The sequence below is a fragment of the Lepidochelys olivacea genome (genome assembly GCF_965140295.1).
Source record: "Lepidochelys olivacea isolate rLepOli2 genome assembly, chromosome: 7".
NCBI classification, from domain to species: Eukaryota; Metazoa; Chordata; order Testudines; family Cheloniidae; genus Lepidochelys; species Lepidochelys olivacea.
In genome coordinates this window covers 28,311,863-28,337,275 of record NC_140417.1, presented here as the reverse complement: position 1 = coordinate 28,337,275, position 25,413 = coordinate 28,311,863, and the positions used below count along the sequence as shown (strand labels likewise).

The following is a 25,413-nucleotide window of genomic DNA, read 5'->3' as shown; positions in this document are numbered from 1 at the left end:
ACATGCCCTCGGGTAGCATGGCTTATTTCTTATGGCCCTTACTTACTACTGGGGACCCTGTTACTGGTCTGACTACTGGAAATCTTTTAAAGTGGAAATCTTAATACCTACAGGCTCAGAAATTAGCTCACCTTACAAAAAAAAATGTTTATTTCCTCCTGATCCTAAAATATCTATCAGCCCTCCAGAGTGAGAGCTACCGCACCATTAAAATGGCAAATACTTGCAGGGCTCTGGGTTTACTACCTGGATTGGGTGTGCACATGTTCCACCCACATGCATGCGTCAGCTCTAGGTAGTCCCTCTATTATGCCTGCTTACTTTGACTATGAGAGGGTATTTCAGGATGACAGGATGGTGTTCCCCCTGCTGTGTGTTTGGACATGTGATAGCTGATAGCATAAAGCACTGAGTGAGTTTTCAAGCCACAGTACCAAATTCACAGGTGGCGCGTATAATAGGCCAATCTCCCCTGGCACAGCTGCTGCCAACCTGCTGCCGAATACCTGGGTTGTGGTGGTCACGCCTGCCCTCTGCCTCTTCCTGTCCCTTCCAGTTCCTCCTCTTCTCCACTCCACTGCCCCGTCTCCGGAGGTCCCTGCTGCTCACTGCATCCCTCCTCTCCTCCACCCCCTGCCCGCTGCTTGCCTGGTCCCTGTGGGTGGTGAGGGCCTCGCAGAGGAGTGGGGGGAGGAGTGAAGGGACACAGCAAGTGACAGGCGGTGGGGACCTTGCGGGAGGAGAGGAGGAATGTGGCGAGCAGCAGCAGGGGGAGCTGAGTGAGAAGGGTGCAGGGTCTGGGGCTGAGTGGGGGTGGATGTGGGCGGAAGAGGCGGACAGGGAGCTAGCGTCACCAAGGGGAAGCTTCACCCACTGCCCATGATCAAAATTCTCCATTCTAATTTAATAAGAGATCAAATAATTAGTAGAAAAAACACTGTTTCCAAGTAGGAATGGACTTTTCTGTTTATTGTTACTTTACTTGCAGCAAATTGCTCAAATGTGGGGATTAAAAAATGAGGAAATAGATAGGACAGAATTACTCTTTCTGTTGCCTTCATACCAGTGGGTCTCAGCACACAATAGCTGAAAAATCGGCCCATGATGCTTCTCCCCTCATATACCTGCAAATAATTGTGGGATTTGGGGCACGGCATGATTTTTTGGAACATTTTTGACCATTCTGTGATGAGGCAACTGGTGCTGCTGGATGGTAGGGGCCACTTCTATCTGTCTCTCCCTGCCCCATGTTTCCCCTCTGCCTGCCTCCAAATTCTATCTGCTTCCCCAGGCCCACCTCAGATCACCTCTCCCAAAATGGAAGCTTAAATATTATTAAGCATGCATATCAGTGTCTCTTAGACTGCATAATTTAGGGACACACCACTGCCATCAAACTTGTGTTTAAACTATCTAAAGAGATTTAGTTGAATGGTGTGTGTGTAGGGTTTATAATTCTAGGCCTGTGAGTTATACCTGAGAAACTATAATTATTACACAAAGAGGTGTTTTTATTTTTTCCCACAAGCCTCACATCTTATAAAAGAATTTTTGCAAGTTTCCCCAGTAAATAGATTAAAATAATGAAAGTAGCCAGCATACAATATCAATTTGACTCGACTCTAGTGCCCTTGGTGGCACTGTTTTTGCAACGTATACCACACTTCCATGATAAACTGTATATGTGCTTTATGTAATAATGATAATAGTCTTACATATGGAGAATCACTTGCAGCCGAATGGATTGCCAGATGATTTATGTATTTTTCTAAACCATACGAAAGGTACATATATTCCTTTACCTACTACTGCAATGCAATCACCCCTGTGCTGAAAGATGGCAAGTGGTTAGCAGTGCCATAAGGTAATACAGAATGGCTTGCAAGGGGGGGAGGGATAGCTCAGTGGTTTGAGCATTGGCCTGCTAAAGCCAGGGTTGTGAGTTCAATCGTTGAGGGGGCCATTTGGGATCTGGGGCAAAAATTGGGGATTGGTCCTGCTTTGAGCAGGGGGTTGGACTAGATGACCTCCTGAGGTCCCTTCCAACCCGGATATTCTATGATTCTATGACAGGAAGTGAAGAATACCACCGCCAGTCCAGTGCTGAATTTGTAGTGAAAGAGGTGCCGGGGCTCAAGCAATTAGATACTTTCATAACTAATGCAGCAAACCCAGAAGTGCCAGGGCTATGAACTATCAAGCCCATAGGTGCTGGGGCTATGAACTGCCAAATCTAGAGGGGCCGGGGCTATACACTGCCAAGCCCAGAGGAGCTGGGACAGCCCTGGCAAGCCCTGGCACAAATTAAGCACTGCTCTAGTCACTGAAGTAACTTTGAGAGGTGAGGTTGCTCACTAAAGTTGCGATGGAACAGAGTGTAAGAAAGCCTTTGAAGTACTCCCTTATTTTGATCAAGGCTTTCCTACAACTGCATCCTATTGTTCATGTAATGTAACCCTTCATTTTAGAACTCTGGTTAATTTACATGTACAGATACTCAGGGGAGGTATGTTGGTCATCTCCTGCATTTTTTGAAAAGACATGACTTTGTGGGAGACTGTGCCTGGCCTCTGCATGGGTGCACCAGGGAGAGAGGATGCAAGGAGCTTCCCCCTCCTGTTGCACACCTACACAGGGGCCGTTCTTTATGGCAATCTGTGTGCTCAGTGCTGCCATTGGTGCTGGTCTTTCCATACAGCAACTTCGTGGGCATGACTGAACTTCCACTATAGTCAGTGCTGGTCATTACATTGACTTCAGTGAGCTGTTGAGTGGGGAATACTCTCTTGGCATTCCTTGAACTTCCAGGAAGGACTGGCCTCTGTTCTTCGCTCAGTGCAGTATGTGCCTAAAAGGCAAAATATTAGCCAAATTCTGCACTTCATTACACCCAATCCAACTTATTGACGCCAGTAGGGTAGCAAGGTCTGCGGGTAGAATTTGGCTTACTAGTTGCTGGTAATCACCAGTAGGGCTGTTAGGGCATGTCTACACTTACTTCCGGAGTGATCGATCCAGCGGGACTCAGTTTATCGCGTCTAGTGAAGACCCAATAAATCAACCACCAAGCGCTCACCCATTGACGCTGGAGAGAGAAGCGTAGGCGACGTCGACAGGGGCGCCGCAGCAGTAGACCTACCACAGTGAAGACACCGTGGTAAGTAGTTCTAAGTACGTCGACTTCAGCTACGCTATTTTCGTAGCTGAAGTTGCGTAACTTAGACCGACTTAGCTCACCGCCCCACCCCCAAGTGTAGACCAGGCCTGAGTTGTACATATTTTCACAAAGAATGCCATAGACTTTTTAGTACGACTAGCAAAAGGAAAGCAAAATGTTCACATTGCATTTTTGAAATCACACATGCTGAAGTACTGTAGTAACTCCTGCTAAAAACATGCAAAATGCAACTTTTTTATTTCAAATGTCAAGTGTTAACCCAAGAGCAAAACCATCTATCACCAGTAGGGCTGCAGGCAACCAACAAAATATTATGGTGAACCTGTTCAAAGGCAGCTGACAGAGAAAATAAACAAGGACAGAGTTGATGACGTCCAGTTATCTCTAGGAGAAAATCATCAATTAAGTCAGTGAAATTTGTGTGTCAGATCTGGTCTTAAAACTCTTCTCCCATTGGAAAGCATTAACTTACCTTACCCCCTTCTGTTGCTTTTCTGCTACAACCCTTTTTACACTCTTTCAAATGTAAATTAACCTCATTTTACACATCTATTTAATGCCAAATTGATGCAAACATCTCTATTTTGCTATGACATCCATTTTATGACTCATTACACCCATTGTGTACGTCACACCACCCTCTCCTGAATTTAGCCTAGAGAAATCCAGGGAGTTGCTCCACCTCCCACCCTCATGCAGATGCACACACACTAAAGCTCTCATAGTAGGAGTGACAGTAATGCTTGGAAAGCACTCTTCTCCTCCTCCAGCATAAAAGCACTAAACTAGTTGGCCTCTCCCACCTTTCTGAATGAGAAATATCCTCAAGTACCCACGAATTCCTGCCACCGAGACCAGGGTGGCCAGACCAAGACAACTCTGTGGCCACTACTTTTAAGGCTCTTGCAGCCTTTTCAATCACTCTTCAGAAAGGCCAAAAGTTTAAGACACTTTTTAGTCCCCTCCAACTGTATACTCACTTGGAGCCTGAAAGATGCACCTGATGTACATATCATTTGCACGCTGTTTTTTAAATAAATCCCACACAACCCTAATATATTGTTGTACTTGTGTCTGCCTTGAAAGATGAATAAAATCAGCTTTTTTAAAAATTTACTAGAAATATGACAACCTATGGCTTATTAGGTTTTTGACTGCCCTCCAATTACAGTTACATTACAAATAAATATGATAAGTCACAGTTCTGTTTAAACCCAGGAGCTTAGTCATAGGCCACATATTAGGGCTCTTTGGGCAATATTTAACAGCCTCCATACTACACATAATACTCTTTAAGCTAAATGAAAGTCAACTCAGGAAGCCATTTTGCAACTTGCTTGATAAATCCATGCTATCTTGAGCTGTTTTTTCCTTATTGGGAAACTCAAATGTTGGTGAGATAATAAGTAGCACTCTTCTCAGCATTGTAGAAGAGGCAGTTTTGCTGTTGGTCCCCCCATCTTTTGGATGAGAAGTAAAACCAAGGCCCTAACCCCCAAGAGCATATTGGCTTTTTTATAGGTGACCCAAACAAAAGGTATCCTGGCTGAATTCCAGTTTGAGTAATTATATTCTGCCGGCTTATCAAATTTCCCTGCAGTTCCCCAAAGTTCCTTTCCTTAACTATTGTGTGCTATTAAAGAATTGTCACATTCTATTCAAGAAATTAATGCATTTCTGTTGTGGATGAAGTGAGTATTGAATATTTAAAGTTTTATAAGAATTTGGAGATCCTTTTTGTGAAAAAAAACCCACCATGCAACATAATATACTATTTGTTTTTATCATTATATTACACATATCTTTTTGCATATTATTCTGTGATAGAGGAAACTTTTTACGTGTGTCATCAGTCTCTACCTAAAATTTAAATCATTTGATGAAATTTAAAATACTACCAATCGAGTAATGATATCTGGAAATAGTCACATGATTCCATTTTAAATCATACTAGAGCCTTAATTATGCTAATACAACTAGAAAAATCAGTTATATAGCTAATAAAAAAAATTAAGATAAGGCATTCTGATTAGGAGCAAATGACAAATTAAAGAATTATCTCCCTAGATAAAATGTAAATCTCTCAAAATCTGATTAAATTTGCTGTTTCCATATGCTTTGGGATGCCTTTAGTAAGTTATTTGTTACTGATCATCTCATCAATATGTAGTTGCATTTCATTTATACTTTATGAAATCTTTGGCATGTTTTTCATTATATAGTGATTATAGGAGGTGGCTGAATGGATAACATCACAGCATAAATACACGTTTATTTTAAGAAAACCAATAGTTCTCTACTTTTTCACATAATGCACCACTTCTTAAGCAGCAGATCCTCTCATGGACTAACTCTTCTTCCCACACTGATTCCACATCTTCCCTGCAGCAAATATAGTATTAATTGAAAAGAATATTAGGTGAGTGCTAAGGAGCCAGCATGGAAATAAACTCATCTTAATACAGTGAGTGAAGTTTATTTGTTAATATTCCTCAGTGTTGTATCTGTGCTGCTCATATTCTCTTCCTGGGCATGGGGTTTACTTTTATTAGTATAAACTCCCCTGTATATTGTCAGGGCCCACTATTCTAATGTCTCCAGCTCACCATGCAGTTGCGTTATATCTTGCAAGGTGGTAGCAACCGCTACAGTTTTGGTGTCATCCACAAATTTGATTAGTTTAATTTACACCAGAAGAAGAACTGATGAAGGAACATGAAACAGCTGGGCAACGTGCGTAGAAGTGGCCTTCCAGGATTTTTTTGTTTTCGTTTGGAGTTTTTAAATTCCATTTAGAACTGTCTCTAGATATTCTAACAGTGTCCTTGATGGGGCTACACCTGGTACGTAGCATCACCCACCCATGTGTGCTCTGCAAAACAGCAGTGGTCTGCAGACCAATGTTTGAGAAACGCTTACATAAACTAACCTTGAACAGAAAAAAACAAAACAAAACAAAAAAAAAAATGAGGAGTTCTTGTGGCACCTTAGAGACTAACAAATTTATTTGGGTATAAGCATAAGCCCAAATAAATCTGTTAGTCTCTAAGGTGCCACAAGTATGCCTCGTTTTTTTTTATTTTGTTTTGTTTTGTTTTTTGCTGATAGAGACTAACACGGCTACCACTCTGAAACCTGTAATCTTGAACAGGTTATAGGAGAGTGAAACCATAAACAAAGAAGACCTGCCTTATCACATATTGTATTGCTGCCCATGATGGCTTATTTTACCATCCATCTTTGATTTTCGCTTAGTCTGGTATAACAACTACTTGGAAGTAAATGTTTTTCTGAGGACTTTATTAATTAAAATTAAAAAGACATACCAAGTATCCTATATACTTGAATTCTCTGCACATCTGGATGAGAATGTAGTTTGCACAACTTGCCTCATTCCAAAAATACCTGGCTACAAATTAAAATTTGTGGGGGGATTAGCTGAACATATTTTTGTCTGCCCATACTGGAAGAAAGACAGGAGGCAATGGACGTGGTTTAATGAGGCCACTTAAAAATCTGGGAGTGCCCAGCAATAAATTGTACAGTGCAGAAAGGAGGAGAATCGGCTCTCTGCTGTTCCAGATGTAGGAGCCTGAAACCCCCTTGCTCAACTCCCTTAAAGGGATGCTTTCCTTGAAATCCTTTTCTAATGCATTTTATCCAATAACTGTATACCTTCCATACTGAGTACTGCACTGAACATCCTTTTACATATTAAGTTGCAACATTATAACCTAAACCCCCATTTCACCACGCAGGGTCCCCAACCAGCTCTGGGAAAGGCAAAAGAAAGAAAACAATCCACCCTGCCTCTGCCCTCCAATCTGGTGGTGAGGGAAAAATTCCTTCCCAGCTCCCCAAGTTCATGAATTGGTGCTGCCAAGCCAAACCTTGTAAAGAGGGCCTTTTGGGGGCTACAAGGGTATTACCACCACCCCCTACACTCTTCCGATCAGCAAGAAGAGCAGTGCAGTGACCTTGTCCTGACCTGGCCCCAACTGCTTCCAGCCCTTCCTGTCCATTTCTGTAAACTTTCCCCCTTCTACCCAACTGTTGTAAGGGAGCCCTTAAAGGCAGTGGCCCTTTTCTTCCAGCTAGCCAGACAGAGACCCCTAACATAAAAGTTGCAGTGGGCACCTTATCGTGTGTTTTCTCTATAGATGTGCAAAAGCATCTTATAATACTAATACTGCATTTTATAACATAGAAACGTTTGCCTTGTTCATCAACAAAGATATATTCTTCCAACATAGAAATACAGGAACCAGGAATGGTTTTACCTGATAGAGTTGCGAAATAAACATATGTACCTCAGAGAGCTTCCTTCTGTGTAAAATGTACACAGAGGCACACAGCACTGTAACCTTATAAATATGGGTAATAATAATAATTGCCCCTGCCTTTACATAGAGGAACCCTTCAACCCAGTTGATACAGTCATTGCATGGGCCGTTGTAGTTTGGAAGGCAAAATAAATAACAGTACCAGAACCACTCCATCTAAGAACAGTCAGAAAGGGTCAGGGATTAAGCCGACAACTCAGCCACTTCTGTGGAAGAACAGTGAGTGACTAAATTCCATCCTAAGAACTCTCATCTCTCCGGCCCGATTCCAAGCCGATTAAAATGGTGATGTTTGAGTTACAGCTGTTCTTGTTTGTGAATGGTGAGGGCTTCCTGGAACTAATAGAAGCTCAGCTATCAAGTGTCCAGTCAGATGTTTTTCTCCATAAAGTTTGCCTCAGACAAATTCCAACTAGTGCATTTTGCCTTGGGAGGTTCTGAGGGCAAGACAGTTCACTTCAACATAGAACAAATGTCAGACCAGTGAATATTGTACCTACACGAGAATCTAGTCAGGGGTCTGCTGTGTGGGAAGAAATTCTGCTAGGGCAGGATATCTCACTTTGAGATATCTGCACTTTGAATGTGCAGTTGTAAGCCATCATATGCAGCACAAGTTGAGAGAGAAGGGATAATTGAGTAACTGGTCAGTTCATCTCCCTCCCCAGAGTTCATGGCACTGAACACTGGAGTTAGTGCAGTCCATACTGCAAATGGTGGGTTTTGTCCATTGCCTTGCATGCTATCCTATCTGAATTTAGTTGTGTAGGAGTTCCTTTAAAAAAAACAAAAAACAAATACTGAATAGGAAGCTGACACTGGCTTCTATAGCCTCCAGCCCTTGTTGATTGTACGTGTCACTTCACACCCCGAAAGAACTACAGGTTCAGAATGGTCTTCCCTGCTAACAGCTGAAGAAGCATGATGTGGTGAATTGTTGGAATCCAAAGAGACATCCCCATAAATACAGCAGAGCTACTCAACCATTGGACATACAGGCCACAGTGACTTGCAGAATCATTGCTGATGAAAAGTATGTCACATCTTGAGGTTTTTTGAGGGAGCTGCCTACTTGATGCAGAATGATAATTCTAGCACTAGCCAAGTGCTCCTTTTCACCCTGATTTCTGCCTGCTGGAGAGAAGCTTTTCACTAGGCTAGATCATTAAGTGAAGGATGAGTTGCCTAAGCCTGGATGTGAAGATTGCATAAGTGAAGCATGTCATGTTCAGTGCTGTATCCTGCCCACATTTTGCTATCCCCATTTCAAACGCACCGTATCTGCTTCCTAACCTCTAGATGATAACCTCTGAAAACAAAAGAAAGGTGATTTATTGCATCCAAATGAGGATGGGCCTTCCAATCCAGAGTTAAAATAAGGTGCAGATTCATCCAGCTATATCCCCTTGAATCATAGATTGTATTGTTATTGTTATTAATTTGTAGTGTCAGGATCCCATTGTGCGAGGTGCTGTTCAAGCACATAGATCCCTGCTCTCGAAGGTATACATTCTACTTTGAAGCCAGACACAGCAAGTGAGGATGACAAACAAAAGGAAGGAAGTGGGGTGGACAAGGGTAGGAAAGATAAGGTCACGGTGACATGGAAAGCTATTGCATAAATTGATGGTTCTAAGTCAACTAAAATATTAAAAATAAATTAATAAAATCATCTGTCACTGGCCACTTGTAGCCAGAGCACCATCCATCCTCAATTCCCTCTCTAAATCCTGAAGGCTTTCCAAAAGAAAGGGGGTCAGAAGAGGCAACAGAGACTCATAAACAAATGAGGGGGCACAATAGCCAGAGTAGGGATCACAGTCAGGCTCTAGAGGGAGTGGAGGAAATAGCCTAGCTACAAGTCAGCAGATAATGGGTTGCCACAGATGTTAGTTACAGAGCTTTCTGGCAAGCTTAGGGTTCTCAGTTGGCTTTATAATTAGGCCTATTATTTGTCCCTTAATTATAATCTTTAACACTATGAGTAACTCATGAGTCTTAAGCAATAAGGCCTACATCTGAGCCATTTGATTTCACCCAAGTTACAGGTATAGGCTGACAGGATTTACTTGAACAATCTGCCATTGATTTTCTTCTTAAGTGAAGCAGAAATTCTGCCTAACTGAATATTTTTAGACTGTTTCTTTTTAACCTTTTCAATAGGTAATCGTTCTAGCTAAAGAGAGCTCTCGTACTCCAGATTTTCTTAACAGCCCACCAATCTTTAAATTCCACCTTAATATTGTCCTGCAATTCTTTATTGGAAAGCCTCTTTACATTTTGAATTTGATTTCTTGATAGAGAATAATATACTGTTGTTTCCATTAATATCTCCTTCTCTCTCTCTCTCTCTCTCTCTATATATATATATATATATATATATATGTATATATATATATATATATATATCCGGTGTTGCAATCAGACAAACGACTCACCTTTTTCCCTAGAAACATTATTAAATGGCATTATGAGGCATGGAACCATGACAGAAATGGCCACACTGTTCTGAACCAGAAAGAATGCCAAACACCCTGTAGATAAAAACAGGGGATCCTCAAGACTAGATGTTTAAACTCTTGCCAAGCCAGCCATGCCCCACCCCCAACATACCCTTAAAGACAAAAAGTTATTTGATTTCTGATATATCTTTGAACACCATTTCCATTAACTTCCCAATAATCAAACAATGATTGCATCAAGATGCATGCTGTTGATAAACCTAGAGGAGGAGCAGTACTATTTCCCCATGCAGACTGAGGGGAACCAGACAATGTCAGGATAAATAGAAAAGGGAAGTTAGGCCACCTACAGTGACATGATCATGAAAGGGCAGTCCGGTCTTTAACTTGCAGGGAGCAGTACCTAATCCTTGTTTATTAGTGGGAGCCACATGTTCAACTGGAGAGCTCCAGTTTGGGGCCGGACAGGGCAAGTGTATGGCAATGATACTAGTAAATAAGAATGTCCATCAGATAAATCATCCTGCATAAGTCCTTGTCCCAAAAGTGGAGGAGTGGAAACTAGTGAACAGGGTCCTGTAAAAGTTCCAATAGAAGATATTGTCTGTATCTCTGCAGGGCCCCTTCACCAGGGGCAGGTTGGATTGTAAAGTCTGTGGTCTTGGTTCGGCCAGCAGTGGTAATGTAAGAACATACAGATGACTCCCAAGCAGTATCCAGGGTGGGGACCATATGGCCAGACGTTTTGGCTTGATATTGGGTAATAAGCATCCCTACTGGGGTCGGTCTTACTGGATATTGATCTCTATGAGGAACAGATATACTCAGTCCAGACCAGATATGAATCCTCACAGGGTCAGCCCCACTAAATCTCACAGGAAATGTATCCTTGCTGGGGTCATCCCACCTTGGTCCATCTTCCTCCTCTTCCTCCCATCAAGTCCACACAGTTGCTCACTCATGATGAAATCCAGGCAGCTCATGAGTGGTTCATGCACATAGTTCCTCATGTGATAGAAGTAGAACTACGTGTGTATAAAACTCACAAAGATCTCTTCCCTCACCATCACAGAACTGAATAAAGTACTTCTAAAATAAATACCATTAGAACACTGAAATAAACAAAATAACCTGCTGAATCATTAATATGAGATACCCCCAGTTCTTTGCAGGGTGTCTACACACTTTCACCAGTACACCTTTCCATGAACAGGTGAAGCTGCAATCAGTTGGGTCTGCTGTTCTTCAGGGTATAGGATGACCACTTCAGGATAGGGGGGTACTGCTTCCCTCTGGCATCCACACCTTTTGGAGCCCTGCCTGCACCAGCTTCCCAGTATCTCCTCTTCCACCAGAATCACAGTGGCACCACTGCTGGCCATGGCCTTTGGCACAAGTGCCTCTGGTTGGAAAGGATGATACTTCTGGCCCTCTCCGGGTACAGGGACCCCAGTTCTTTCAGATGCCACTGAAGAGCCAATTCTGGGCCTCCAGTTTCTTCTTTTGTCATACCATGCCCATCTACTGCTGGATTATGTTTCTTGCTGGATGAGGGCTTCAGACAGTACCCCCATCTCCACCACCATCGAGGACCATTTTGCCTTTATACCTAGGGTTTTCTGCTAGCAACTGTATAAGACTGTCACCACTAAGTCACCACTGTGCCCACCTGTGCCACCAACAGTCCCAAGTATAGTAACTAGTTGAGTCCAAAGACCAAAGCACCTTTGCATTTTTGAAAAATGTTTAAAATCTGGGAAATGATTGATCTTTAAATATTCATGGTAAATAGGCCTAATGGCCTGTGATGGGATGGTAGATGGAGTGGGATCTGAGTTACCCAGGAAACAATTTTCTGTAATATCTGGCTGGTGAATCTTGCCCATATGCTCAGGGTTTAGCTGATCGCCATATTTGGGGTTGGGAAGGAATTTTCCTCCAGGGCAGATTGGAAGAGGCCCTGGAGGTTTTTCGCCTTCCTCTGTAGCATGGGGCACGGGTCACTTGCTGGAGGATTCTCTGCTCCTTGAAGTCTTTAAACCACGATTTGAAGACTTCAATAGCTCAGACATAGGTGAGAGGTTTTTTGCAGGAGTGGGTGGGTGAGATTCTGTGGCCTGTGTTGTGCAGGAGGTCGGACTAGATGATCATAATGGTCCCTTCTGACCTTAGTATCTATGAATCTATGTGCAGCTTGCTCACTAGGACAACTTATATTCTTCTTTAGACTCTGTCTCTTGTCTGAGATCTGTACTTTTCTTATCTCACATAAGCTTATGTAAACTACAGAATTGGAAGGACAGAATATAAATGTTTTGTGATTCTTGTAACAAGGCAAGCATGTTTAAAAGGGAGATTGTGCATTCCTCAGTGGGGAAGAGAAGATGTTTTTCTCTGGGATTTAATTTTCATTGGAAATTAATGGTAGTCCCTTTAAAGAGGGGGATTATGGGAGTGTTTCTGGATATAAAAGCACCTGGGTTTCACTAGCAGCCTCTCTTAGTCTTAGACTGAACAATGAGATTACTTTGCTGTTTTGTGAGAGAAAACTTGTTTTGCTTTAATTATCTGAGTTTGTTACTTGGGGATAGGATTTGCATTCATTCTTAAACATTTTAATTGAATTATTTTGAAGCTTTCAAAAACTTTTTTGGAGTTGGGAACTTTCTGCAACCTGGGAAGAGCTAGTACCCCCTGCCTATGTTCTTTTACTGTTCTTTGTTTAAGTTGGTAGAGACTTTCATTACTTAAATGAGAGCCCTACCCTACAATTTCAAACAACTTCTCTTAAATAAGTAAAATTATAAACAGCTGCAAACAGGTAGATGCACAGGGAACTTGGAACCAAGAGCAAAACAATTTTCTGCAGAATGTTACATTGCTAGGTGTCTGTCATCAAGAGTCTTAATGTAACAACTTCTATCAACAGATTAACTAGAACCTAGAACAAACAAAACCCAAACTGGCTTTTTGGGAAATAGATCTTTTGTTAACTTAGTGTGACCGTCAGTCTGCCTTTTCCAAGGTATTTGCTAACTTCAGTGAGCACTGATTGCTTCAATGAGGAACCTAATCTTAGTCTTATCTTTTCTATCTGTATGGGCTGCTCCAGAGTTGAGGAGGAAGTTAGCTCCCGCTCTGCTAGATCTAGAGTGGGGTCTCTGCATATAATTCTGTGAAACTGAAAACTTATTATGTGGGTGAGGGAGTGTCTTCCAAATGTTTAGCATACAACATGAGCATGCTTGATCCAGCAGTATTGTGGGGTGCACTGTGTATGTATGTGCCTGCTATCAGATCCTCTTTCACTCCCACATGATATTTGATTAAACACAATTGTTTTAAAATAATTTTATAGGCAGTGGAGAACAAGACATAGCCTCTATCAGGAATTCTTTACTAAGGGGTCCTGTTTGTGTCAACAAGCCCTACATCCCAGCTAGGAAAGATGATAGTGTCTGTTCTATCATGATTATACTGGATCCATCTATTTTTCTTTTTATATACTGGTTAAGGTATAAAACAAACAAAAAATGGTGGGGACCAAACCAAAAAGAAACATCTGAACGTAAGGAATGTTGCATAATGAGCCATGAGAGAGAAGTGTAGTTAAAATCACCTCTGTTGGGAACAACAATAATGCTATATGTGAAGGTCTTTCTTGTACTTCTGCAGGGAGAAATATTTAGGTAAAAATTTTTCTTCGTGGCTATTGCCTCATTAGTTTTTATGTGTGTTTCTATGTCCCTAGATAAGGAAACAATTTCTGTAGCCCAAATCTGACTTCAGGAGTATAATTCAGAAGTAACTACATTTAAATCAGTGGAATTAAACAGACAATCTCAGTAATTTTTTTTCTCTTCCCCACTGTACCTCCTAATTTTTAGCCGGCAGTTAAAACATATATGGGAGGATCCACAATGGTTAGGAAAAGATATGGTATTTTATTAGTAGAGCCAAGTGAAAAATGAACACGCCATGGGGCAGAAAGGAAGTCCATTTCAAGGAAAGAGAACTCCTTTTTTAGTTCTGCAGAACCAACTGAAAAGTACTATATAGAGTCTAGGAGGAGGGATGAGTTCTGAGCCTATTTAAAGACAATTAAGGTTAAAAGAGCAATAAAGACCCTGATCCACAGTGGGTTAAAAAGTTCTCAGGGAAGTTTGTTCTGTGGGTTTAAGGAGGGAGGCTCTTATTGCTCAGTGTTAAATGTTTGAGTATGTGATTAAAGGAGAGTAGAAGCACCTGTGAGCAGCAGAAGGCTGGCCAGGCCGTCAGTATATAAAACAGAATAGAAAACACATGGTTCTTCATTTCTCCAGTGAGTTACACTGTTACATACTAAAGGATTTTTGTTTTTAAAGAGGCAGATAATCAGGAGAATAGAAGTATCTCTAAGAATCAGCTCTGGCTATCACTCCAGCACATTGTTTACCTAGAGCTATTTGAGAATAGCGCTGGGACTGAAGAGTATGGCAGGGCATAAAGGCCCAGCAGTTTTGTTTCACCTAAGAGGCAAACAGTTACTAAATAAGAAGAAAGAAGAAAAGGAGTACTTGTGGCACCTTAGAGACTAACCAAGGTGCCACAAGTACTCCTTTTCTTTTTGCGAATACAGACTAACACGGCTGTTACTCTGAAACCTGTCAGTTACTAAATACTGAGCTCTTATTAGCTATTTTATTTAACTTTTATTTGTTTAATTTTGCTAACAGAGCACCTTTCAGCTGAGGATTTTCACAGTGCTTTACAATTAATGAAGTCTCTGTGAGGCAGGTAAATAGTGCAGCAGAGCTTAAGTGACTTGCCCAGAATCATTCAGTAGGTCAGTGTCAGAGCTTGGAAATAGAAATCGGGTCTCCTGATTCCTAGTCCTGACCCATGTAACCACTAGACAGTCCTCCCCCCACCTGACAATCATGACAAAGACAATCACTGAGAAGAACTTCCATACATTTTCAAATGTCACTCTATTGAGGACTAATAGTCTAGTTGCAAAATCCTCAGCTAACATCCAGGTGACAGCACCATCACCTCCAATCTGTGCAGAAGAAATATGTGCAATAAATACTCTTATCCTACCCCTGACATCTGTAATTGTCTATTGAGGCAATTGTGGGTGTTAATGGTTGAGGACCTGCTTTTTTAGGAGTCCCATAACTCCATACAAACACCACACCTTCCTGGCTGGCTATATCTGCCCTCTCTAGCACAATGGGGAGGAAACAACACACCAGCAGACCCTAAAACTGATATCCAACAACTTGAGCGGAAGGGAAGGCAAATCATGCCCTGATTTTCCCTTTTTCTGCAGTCTAGCACTCTGACAAATCATAAGGCCAGTCAAGTCTACTGCAGCTTCTTTATCATATATGGCAAGCTTCCATTTCTTAGTGGTTATCTGTTCTAAGTGACAAGCTATCTTCCAGCATTTAATAGTTCGGACAAAGTAGCAGCTAGGAACTGAAGAGTCTCATTATCCCACTTAATTTACAGGAAAGTTAAAATATTTTTCCATGACTGCCCCTCTTCCTTGCCTCCCTCCTCTCTCTGGATCTCTGTTCCCCTTTTTAAAAGTAAGAGGCAGTTAAGCTTGGTATACTCCGGGGGTGGGGGGGGGGGAATTTTCCAACTAAGGCTCCTTTCTGCAGCATCAGCTGTTCCCTTCATATGCCCCCAGGTGACTGCTATTCAGTTCAAGGGAAATTAATGAAAAACAGGATGCAATTTCCTGAGCTCAGGGCCCTCCTGTTAGATTTTATATCAGTGCATGTGTTAGTCATTTAACCATGTGTCCTACTTGAACAAGTGCAGAGAAGTGTTCCTCAAGAAGTTAAACTGTTTGGTTAGATGAAGATCTATAAAGAATGTCATTTTTGAATGGCCATTAAGCACTGTAGGAAAGCTCAGATATTCTTTTCACGTCAGAGAATAAAGCAAAGACTTTTTTTTGTTCTTTCTCTGAGAAAGACATCAGACTGCTCTGGTGGTAGATGTGTTATCCAAAGACTAATGGAACTTTTATTTATTTTAGCATGTTCCCCAATGCCTCTGACTATATATTGCTCAGTAGATGAAAATGGAAGGGGTTGGTTCATGAGCATCAAACTTGTCTCTCAGACTTCGGTATTTTGAATGGGGAGGGCTGTCAGTGTGCCAGCTGATCAGATTTTTAAACAAGATTTACTGAAGCAGACCTAATAGCTCACTTAGTCCAGTCAAGTCTATACACTTGACAGTATAGTTACAGAGAGAAATATTCCATTAAACCAGATCATGGCATAAATCTTCTCATGTTTAATAACTGGAATAAGAGAAAACACATAAACCACAGAAAAGGCTTGGGATTGCTCCAGGAGAACCTACAACTGTAGGGCTGTGTGGTGTTAGCTCCTGAACTTCAAGTGACAACTTGAAGCAGTCGAATAAGATTATAGAGACCTCTGTCATCTAATCCCCATTTATAAAGAGCTGTGAATCTGATTTTAAAACTAGACAGATTAGGAAATCTCTAAACTGGAATCTGAATTTGGAATCTAAATCTCCATTTGAGTCCATATCTATGAAACTGCATTTGCTGTTGTCATAATTTTAAGCAAGGAAGATTACAAAGACCAGTACATTACTGGTAGAAAATTAACTGTATGCCTTTCACTAGGACAAAGAAGTATTAAGAATCTGACTGGCATTGAGCCCAGTCATTCATTGATCTCAAGAAACAGAAGGAGAGTATCTATCATCTATTCTAAGTTATTGGGGGTAGGAGGTGGAGAAGAACAACCACCTATGCTTTTTCTTATCCTTAAAGAATGTTTTTTGTGGGTTTTAATACAAAATAATCACAATATGTGAATACCAGCTTCACAGCTAAGGCTGATTCCATCGTTTGAAGAACCTTGAACCTAGTTTATATGATAGTTTTAATATCTTCTGAATTAAAGAACAAGTTAGGATTTATTAATCTTGCTTCCCTAAATACAACACAATTGTTACATCCTTGTGTCCTTTCTAGTTAGAGGAACAATACTAAATTCTCAAGGCTGAGAACAAGTACTAACCTGCTATCTGAAAAGTTTTTCTAACTGGTGGGGAATATCCTCTTTTCTCCAGGTCTATTCCTTTCCTTTTTTATTCCTCAATTATATTGTCAAGTGCTTAAAAACAAAAAACTCACCACCCCTTCAAATGCAAAGTGTGGGTGCCCCAGCTGCTATGCAACATGTAACTAACAAACACCAATCCTGGGGAGGTAGTGTTCACACTGCTGACATCAGTGATGCTAGTGCATAAACAGGGAGTGGACTACAAAAGATCCTCATTGGGTTCTGCTGCCCTAAATTTGCAGCAGAACTGTGTGTTTGCCATATACAGATAAAGGGAGAAGGCACACTTCTTATTTCAAAGTTATTGCAACCCACTATCACCTCATCACCAAAATGAAAAACACTGTTCTATAAGCAGTTGTATATCTATTAATTCTCCTATCACTTTGGTGAATATGTATTTAAGCAGTCGCGCTTCCTGTGCACTGGTCTTAGAAATCAGACCTCTGCTGAGGTTGGCAGTTTGGACTCGTCCAAAGATATCGTCAGTGTTACCGAGAATCAAATAGAGTGTTTTTTAAAAAAGAAAGGGAGGGGGCACGTATAATTCTGTGGCCCCTTGAAGCAAGTATTGCAGAAAGAAAATTGTTACACCTTGATTGTAATCATTTTTTTAACAGAACAATAAATATGATAAATGTTTGAACGAATTTTTCCATTGATTTAAACATTTAACTGAAAGTACTAACAGAACTTAGTGAAAGTTAAAAAAAAATAGAAACAGGTTTTTTTAAAGTGTGTCTGTCTCCCATTCCTGCTCTCTCCTTTAGCCAGCAAGGAATGCTTTTCTCTGTTGGCCTGCCATGCGCAGCCGTGTACCTTGACAGTGAGCGTGTCTCAGCAGTGCTTCCACTGGGTGCGTCCTATTTCTTTCACATTCATCCGCTTGCTTGCTGGTGTGGTGAGGAGTCAGTGCCACAGTCTGAACCAGTCTGTTGTTTTTAAAAGTTCTTAATCTTAGGAATGATTTAGGAAAGTGTCTTTGCATTCACTGGTATGGGAGGGAAGGCTATTGCTACACTCAGAGGGATAGGGCAGTGACCAGGGTATCAAAGATCACAACTGCCCCTGGCATAAACTAAAGCAGTGGATACATTTTTCATCATGAAGTCATGGGGAGATTTGCATACAAAGAGATGTGAGAATCTGACCCTTTGACTGAACTCCTCTTCTGGGTGTAATGAGGCTGGACCTTGTGCTGCTTTGTTAGTGAATGGAAAATGATGGATAGGTGCTTTTAGTTGCTTTGCACTCTCTGGGCTTCATCAGGTATGAATCTCATCACATCAGGAATTGAGGGAGAAAAGCTTTCTGCAGGGTTGGAATTAAGAAATGCTGAGGGAGGAAGAGACAAATTCTCAGGGAGCTCAGTTTGAGGCAGGGAATTAGGATTCTTTGCACCTTGGTTTGATAGTTCCTTAACTCCAAGAAATGGGTAGGCAGGAGCTCCTCCTTCCTTTTTCTCCACGTGAAAAACTTCTGGGAACACAGTCTCCAGGCAAAGGGCTATGTCTGGGTGCACTTTTGAATGCTAATTAGCCTGGCTGTTGTTGGATGGAACGTTTAGTGGGGAGGGAGGTCAGCTTGCTCTCTGGTCAAATTCTGGAGCAGAGGTCTCCTCTCCAGCATGCCCTGCTGTGTCAGTGAAGACGTCTGGTTTTTACATTTTATCAGCAGATTACTATTGGAATATTTTTCTTTATCTGTCATTAAATGGCCTTTTCTGCAACATGCAATGTCCTAGACTTTGAATTTATTTACAATAGAAGCAGGACAATTTGACTAGCTCAAACCTGCCATCAGCTTGTCATGTCTGGTTCATAGTCCCTAAAAGTTGCTTCAAGATTGAGCCAGCCATCAGCATTCTAACAATCTGAATGAACTCTGCAGGCCCAAGGTTTTCAGCTTGCTGTCAAAAAAGAGTGTAACAAAGTGTAGTGTGGCTCAGCTCCTTTTCTAGTTCACACTGTGTGTATGCTTTTATTCTGACATTATAAAAACTCCTAAGAAATAAATGAGACCAAAAAAATCCCTTAATTGATTTGCTTACAATGAAATTTTGTACTGATTACATTACTCCCTTACCTTTTCTGACAGTATGCTTCACGCTCAAATTTCCACAGATAAACAACAAATCTTTATATTGAAGTTGCACAAAATATGTTTGTGACAGTAGTTTGGGAGCTGCCGGACAGTTAGTCTTAACTATCTTTCTGTAATGATGGAAATTTGTATTGAGCCTAACACGAGTAATGGTGCTTGTAAAATAATGTTTAGTAGAGTGTAAATAATTTTAATTTATATCTAATACTTGGAGTTGGATTCATTCATTCATTCATTCCACTTTTGTCAGAGAAGATAATTATTACAGATAATATATATACACATCATACATATTTCAGTGTGTGTATGCATGTATGTATATGTTTGTGGGTATGTAAGAAAATATAATCTGTGTGTATCATACAACATATAACATATTGATATAGTGATCTGACAAGGATTTAATCTCAGGGACATCTTTCAGATTTAACTAACTATGCTACTTTGTATAAAAATTGTAGAGGCGCTATCCAATACGATGGTAAATTAAGAAAAAGCCCTAGTGGGCAACCGCTGAAGGGTTAATACACTGCTCAGCTTCAGTTTAATTGGGCTGCCATGTTCATATTGTGTTCACGGTAAGACTTAGCTGGAGAGAGCCTGGATTTGACAGAGAGCACAGAGCCTTTGTGTAGTTACAGTGCAGTGCACTGAGCTGGAGGGTTTTAAATAAGATGGGTCCTGTGAAGACAAAGAGATCTGGGGAATCAAGACTTGACTACTATGTCTCTTATGTTAACTGCTATAGCGTAGGTCCATTCAGTTTTGTTGTTTTTGGTTTTTCGTGCATGATTTATATTCTTATTTGAATTGTTCTGGTATTGAATTTTGTTTAGTACTGACTTAGCTTAAGTAAAAGTGTAGGATTCCGAGTATGTTTTTTTCCAAGTTTGTTTGGGGTTTTTTTCATTTGCTTTGCTGTAAAACATGCAGGTTTGTGAAAATTCATGTCTGAGCTAAAAATAGATTATTCATTGTTCTTACAGTGTTTTGAGGATCTTCAGGTCTAGTAATTTACAATTAATATTTGTAATATATTTCAGATATATTTTTACTTAGGTAGAGATATATCCAAACCTCTAGCATTCTATTAAAATCTGAGCTGCAAAACTTAAAGGCATTTTAATACTTTATAATGCCTCTATAAAATATATCTTCAAAGGGAGTGGGGAGTGTGTGTGTTTTATATTTTAAATTAATAAAAATTTTATGATAAGTGTTGAACTAGAGAGTTATGAATGCAATTTGAAAAATAGGCTTAAATTATGTCTTTTTTAAAAGATAACTAGATTGCATTATAGCTCACATATAAAGTTTACTAACTTTACAGAGTGAAGATTTTTATTTGTTTTTAGTTGAAAGAATATACGTTATTAGGGAATAAAAATAAAGATTGAACAATTTACACAAATTATTAAAAGCAGTGTATGTGTTATATAACAGTGAAAGTTGTTTAAATATGGGTAGAGTTTTCAAGAAATTTCATTGACTCTGGATTTTTATAGATATATTGTCATCTTTATATGCAATATATAGTTAGATAGAATATGTAAAGCAATCATTTAAAATGCATTAATAAGTACGTGATCTTGAACCTTCATTTATTTGTCTCTGAACTTGGGTAAAAAGAACTATGAGTAGGATTTGTTAAAAGAATCCTTTTTAATTTCAGCGACTCATTGATTTCAGTTTTATGATGCATGGTGCTTAAGTTTTTTCAAGTATCTTTTTAAGCCTGCCTTTGTTTCTTATCAATGACCAGCCCAAATTAATATATTTGTTAGTTATATGACAATTTTTTCAATTGAGGGGTTTCCTGAGGTTAGATCATTTCACCATTTAAAAGAACACATGCTGTTTCAACTTAGTATCTTTTCAAAGAGAGGGGTATCGTTAGTTGTCTTTTGAGATGTTGTTTATCACACAGCATTGGGGTATTAATGACTTACGCTGTCTTGAAAAAATTGTAGGTGCTATTATGCCTCATAAAGCACAGCTGCACTGAATTATCATGTCAATTTGAAGTCATAATTTTGTGCACTACTGAAAAACCTATTGAAGAGACATCCTTGATTTTATTATGTGATTATGTCATTCATCACACAGTACATATGTCATTGATTTGCTAACAGACAAGCAGATCAATCCAGCAAGTTTTACTCATGCCCAGTGGGAAAAAGCTGCAGGATTCAATTTAGGGCAGAAATCATCTGAATAAAGTCCTTTATTTTTTGCAACTTTACAAGCATAACTGCTAAATAAAGGTGAGACAGTTGTTGCCATTTGAAATACAATAACATGGATCTCTACCTCCCCCAAAAATTCAGAACAACACATGCTGTCCTGTATCAGTGTATTCAGTGATGCAATTTGATTTATTAATTATAACATTTTATCCCTAGAGAGATGTGGTGGCAAGTGTCTAAAACCCTGTTGCACATGTTTTATTATCACATTTTAGCAGTTGGTTGTTGCATATATCACAGGACAAAACAAAATATTAAACATATGTGTTGGAAGTGTATAGCTTACTAAAAGGCATCAGGTGACTGTAGCATAAATATTAGAACATTCCATGGAATGTTTTTTTTTTCTTCAAGCTGCAGAGATCTCTGCATCTCTGGTATAACAGTTTTGCATCTAGCCAATGTTAATATTTACACTGTATTTTGAAGATAAATTGACCAGTATGTCCAAAGAACTTTGTATTCTTAAATATCCTTACATTTTTAACTTAGAAAAATCATGTAGCTGATGTCACTTAGAGTGGTTTAAGTCAGGAAGATTTACAGATCAAATGAGATTACTTGGATGTCAAACTGATATAAATGAGAGCAGAATGAGCCCCATTCTTTTGAAATCACTTGTATGGTACTATGGTTTAAAATGGGTATTTTGTAAAATACTACAGTACTTACATTAAAATTTACAGTCAATTGGAAAATCTGAGGACCAGATCCTGCCTTACATTAAGGCCAGTTTTGCTATTGGTGTGCCACAAAGTGATCTTAAAGCTTCCCTAAGGGGGATTTCCCCTGACATTGGAGAACCCGCAGGGGGTGTAACCTAGCATGGGGGGTGGAGACATATCAAGGGTTGGAAGGTGTGGGACCCCTCCAGCAATCTTTATTGGCAAGATGGTCTCTAGGGGAACATCACAGACTGCTACAAGTTAAAGAAGCCTTTAGCCTCCTCCAAGATTGAAAGTAGTGGAAAAGGGACTTTGAGCCACTTTTCCCTTTTCCCCTGAGACTCTGATGAACTATGCTCAAGGGCACTGGAGAACTGAGCCCTGAATACATTGATTGAACTTGCTGCTACAGGGCTAAATTTATTGGAATATGTGGTGCTTCAAGTCTGTGGCCCAGCCTTGTCAGTCATAACATTTAATTATAATAGCACTTACAGTAGTTCTTGTGCAGCTCTTATTTAAGAAGAAAATGGTTTCTGGCATGTGTGGCAAAAATTGTGTTACTCCTGGGGAATTCTGTGCATGTGAAAAATTCATGTCCCCCACAGATTTCTTTGCTTCCTCGCAGAAAAATGACTTTCTGACAGGGAAGCAATAGGAAGCTGCAAGAGCAGTCACACACCACTCCCTAGCAGCACAGACACTTCGTTCCACCCATGCTGTCTTCCACCCAGAGCAGCCAGTGGAGAGGTAAATCACCGTGGGGCTGGGGACACCCCAGCTAGTGGCACCTACTCTGAGCCATCATCAGCTGCTAGTCCCAGCTAGGCTGGAGGCAGGAGAGGTGTGTGGGGAGGGTTCACTGTACAGGGAGCTGCTCCCCCATCCATCCAATGCCTATGCATCCAGACCTCCCACACCCAGACACCCCTGCCAAGCCTCACCCAGTACATCCAGAACCCCCCTAGCACTGCATACCCAAACCCCACCCCACTGAACCTCAACCCCTGCATCTGAATCCCCCCTGCACCCAGACCTCTTGCCTCCAGACTCCCACCCCTGCACCCAGGCCACCCCACACTGAGCTCCCTGCACTCAAACCCTGATGCTTCCACCCCCTGCACCACCACACATCCAGACCCCCACACCGACCTCCAACTAGCTGCACCCAGACCCCCACCCCACCAAGTCCCACTCTCCCAGCACCCAGACCCCTCTGCTGAGACCCCCACACCCAGACCCCTCTGCTGAGCCCCAACCACCTTCACCTGGAAGCCCCTGCAGAGTCCCATTGCTCCTGCACCTGGAACCCTCCCCCACAATAAGCCTCTGTGCACAATAAGCCTCCAGATCCCCCCACACCTAGACCCCCCCCCACTGAGCTGCCTGCATCCAGATTGTCACACACAGAATCCTCTCACCCCACACCTGGATCCCTCCACACTGAGCCCCTCCACACTTGGATCCTGCCTGGTTGAGCCTGCCTGTTCCACACCTGGTGTGCCTGGCACAGAGGCAGGGCCCCACAGTGTTTCTGGGGCAGGCTCAGACCTTGTGCTGTGTCAGGTTCAGGTGCAGCCTCACTGCTAAGTCCGTGTCCCAGGGGTGAGGGGACTGCAGGGTGATCTCCCACCTTTGTGCAGCCAGTGATCTGTGTTCCCCACTGCCATGCTGGACCCTCTGCATTTATTTATTGACAAATAAAATTTGCAGAATTTTAAAATATTGTGTGCAGAATTTTTAATTTTTTGGCACAGAATGCCCCCAGGCGTAATTGTGTGAGCATCCCCCAGACTGGGAACCCACATATTCCAAAGGCACTGTCAAGGTTCCTTCCCCACTCTGAACTCTAGGGTACAGATGTGGGGACCTGCATGAAAGACCCCCTAAGTTTATTCTTTCCAGCTTAGGTTAAAAACTTCCTCAAGGTACAAACTTTGCCTTGTCCTTGAACCCTATGCTGCCACCACCAAATGTGTTAAACAAAGAACAGGAAAAGAGCCCATTTGGAGACGTCTTCCCCCTCAAAATATCCCCCCAAGCCCTTTGCTGGGGAAGGTTTGATAAAAATCCTCACCAGTTTGCATAGGTGAACGCAGACCCAAACCCTTGGATCTTAAGAACAATGAAAAAGCAATCGGGATCTTAAAGGAAGAATTTTAATTAAAGAAAAGGTAAAAGAATCACCTCTGTAAAATCAGGATAGTAAATACCTTACAGGGTAATCAGATTCAAAACACAGAGAGTCCCTCAAGGCAAAACCTTAACTTACAAAAAGACACAAAAACAGGAATATACATATAAAATAGCACAGCTATTTTTCCAGCCATTAAACAAAAGAAAATATAATGTGTTTCTAGCTAGATTGTTTGCTAACTTTTTACAGGAGTTCTGAAAAGCATTCCTGATCTGTGCCCGGCAAAAGCCTCACACAGACAGAGCCTTTGTCCCCTGCCACATGCAGGCTTCCAAAAGAGCAATTGAGAGGAACCTGAAATGGAATTTAGTAAAGTAATGGACTAAGCAGGAAAATCATCCATTTCTTCTGCAGTTTGACGGCATCTAGAAAGAAATTGAGATGAGGAAGCCACTGTTTCCTTTTCAACTTCAGATCCCAGCAATCACAACTCTTAAGTCAGGTTCTTGGGACTGCCCTCTAGACAATAAATAATCACATTTTACCTGCACAGACTGCATTTTGGTTGTTTTGGATGGCCAGACAATGATATTTTTCCTTGCATATACCAGCAAAGCCTTGATTAGCATAATTTTACTGTATGTTTATTAAATGGGGAAAAGCTCTCCTAAAAATCACGTTAAAAGGCCTGTCTGTACAAAGGCATTGCTTTCTTGGCATGGAGTGCGATGTCTGCTTATTTTGTGGCATGTAGGTCCACTTCTTCATTGGTTTTTAACATATTTTTTATGAAAGAAATTTGCCACTGCAAGACCTGGACACCATACTGGTTTAACTTCATCGGCATTTGCATCTGACCTTCCTCTCTCTTCCTCAGTCTCTTTCAGATCTTCTCTAATCCTGTTACTGTTATCTCCCTGTGCTTCCTGAAGGGAAGGCAAGGCTGCAAACAACTTTTGGGGCATGTCGTCCTTTGGAATGAAATGCTTTTCTTATTGAAATACCTTTTATTAAGAGCTTATTGATTTTTAATATGTATTGGCACTCTGCAGCAGGATGGATATTATGCCCATGAATAATGCACTGAGGGACTGATCAAATGCCCAGTATAGTCAATGGGAGTCTCTCCATTGACTTCAATGGCTTTGGGTTGGCCCTCATACCAGGATAAAAAGG

At 41.0% G+C, this 25,413-nt stretch overlaps 1 protein-coding gene across 1 annotated transcript in view; it reads left to right on the top strand.

Moving 5' to 3' along the window:
- Positions 1-25,413, top strand: part of CACNA1D (calcium voltage-gated channel subunit alpha1 D) — a 324,758-nt gene that overhangs the window by 279,877 nt on the left and 19,468 nt on the right. The gene's annotated exons all lie outside the window — the stretch shown is intronic.